The sequence below is a fragment of the Oratosquilla oratoria genome, unplaced genomic scaffold (genome assembly GCF_046742065.1).
Source record: "Oratosquilla oratoria isolate Oo_2021 unplaced genomic scaffold, ASM4674206v1 SCAFFOLD271, whole genome shotgun sequence".
Lineage (NCBI taxonomy): Eukaryota > Metazoa > Arthropoda > Malacostraca > Stomatopoda > Squillidae > Oratosquilla > Oratosquilla oratoria.
The window spans coordinates 115,280-117,500 of NW_027467622.1; positions in this window are offsets into that span (position 1 = coordinate 115,280).

A 2,221-nucleotide genomic window follows, 5' to 3' on the forward strand; every position below is an offset into this window, starting at 1 on the left:
TCTCATTCGCTCTTATTTGCTCTCAATAGCACTTACTGGCCCTCTTACTCCCTTCCTCCCTCTTCCTCTCCCTTTCATTCTCCCTTCCCCTTTCCTTCCCTCTCTCTTCCTCTCCCTCCCCCTCCCTCTCCCTCCCTCTCCCTCCCTCTCCCTCCCTCTCCCTCCAACTCCTTCTCTCTCCGTCCCTCTCCCTCCCTCTCCCTCCCTCCCCCTCCCTCCCCCTCCCTCTCTGCCCTTCTCCCTCCAACTCCCTCCCCCTCCCTCCTCCCTCCCTTTTCTCTCCCGTCTCCCCCCCACTTCCCTCCCACTTTAACTCTTCTCCTCTCGATCACTCTCTCCATTCAATCTCGCCTTCTCCCCATCTTTTACCCTTTTTTCTTTCTCCTCTTGTGTCTGCCTAAACATCATCTGACTAAATGCTTTGTAACCATAAGTTGATGCAATACAGAATGTTGAAAAGCAATATAATTGGACGTGCTATCTGTATAGTGTAGCCATCGAAACCCTTCCTCTCTCTCCACTCCTCCCCCTCTCCTCCCCCTCTCCTCCCCCTCTCCCCTACTCCATCTCCCCTCCTCTCCTCCCTTCCCCTTCCCCTCTCCACACTCCCTCTCCTCTCCTTCTCTCTCTCCCCTCCTCCCTCTTCCCTTCTCCCTCCCCCTTTCTCCCTCTCTCCTCTTCTTCTCCCCCTACCTCTCCCCTCCTCCCTCTCCACTCCTTCCTCTCCCCTGCTTCCTCTCCTTTCTTCTCTCTCCCTTCTCTCACTACCCTTCTCCATTTCCTCTCCTTCCTTTTCCCTCCTCCCTCTCTCCTCCTCATTCTTCCCTCATACATCTCCTCTCTTCCCCCTCCCCTATAACCTCTCCCTATAACCTCTCACCTCTTCTCTTTCCTATCTTCCCTTTCCTCTTTTTTCTTTCCCATTTTCCTTTTCCCCTCTCCCCTTTCCTCTCCTCCTTCTCCATTCTCTCTCTTTCATGTTCCTCTTCACTTCCGTCTCCCCTTTTTCCCTTTCCCATTTTCCCTCTCCCTCCTTTTTCTCATAGTTACTTTCCCCTCTTCTCCCTCCCCTCTCCCTTCTTTCCTCTCCTTCCCGCTTCCTTCCGGTCCTTCTTCCGTTACCCTTTGTCTCCCCATGCTGGAGTCCTTGCCTGCATTTTCAACTTAATTTAATGAATTAAAGCAGAAATGGGAACCTCGAGATCTATCATAGCAGTACCCAAGAGACAAAATTAGTAATCAGAATTATAATGTCAATAATGACACTAATTACAATATGATTGTAATGGTGATAATAATAGTCATAGTTATATGAGAAATCTAAAAGATCTTGTATAGTACTTGATATCTGTAAACTGAAAAGAAATATATGCCAATAATTCTGAGAAATAGGATATTCACTGCTTACACTATCGTTAGGAGCATAATACGAGATATTATTATTATCATTATTATTATTATTATTATTATTATTATTATTATTATTATTATTATTATTATTATTATTATTATTATTATTATTATTATTATTATTATTATTATCATCATCATCATCATCATCATCATCATCATCATCATCATCATCATCATCATCATCATCATCATCATCATCATCATCATCATCATCATCATCATCATCATCATCATCATCATCATCATCATCATCATTATTATTATTATCATTATTATTATCATTATCATTATCATTGTCATTGTTATTATCATTATCATTATTATTATTATTATTATTATTATTATTATTATTATTATTATTATCATTATTGTTATTATTATTGTTATTATTATTATTATTATTATTATTATTATTATTATTATTATTATTATTATTATTATTATTATTATTATTATTATTATTATTATTACTATTATTATTATTATTATTATTATCATATATATTAATACGATAGCGTGTGTGTTATTTTGTGTCACGCTTCTCGAATGGTTGAAATAAGGCATGTTTGTTCCGTAGACTTTATTCTTATTGTTATTGTTATTATTCTTATCATTATTATTATTACTATTATTATTATTATTATTTATTATTATTATTATTGTTATTATTATTATTATTATTAGTATTGTTGTTGTTGTTGTTGTTGTTGTTGTTGTTGTTGTTGTTGTTGTTGTTGTTGTTGTTGTTATTATTATTATTATTATTATTATTATTATTATTATACGATAGCGTGTGTGTTATTTTGTG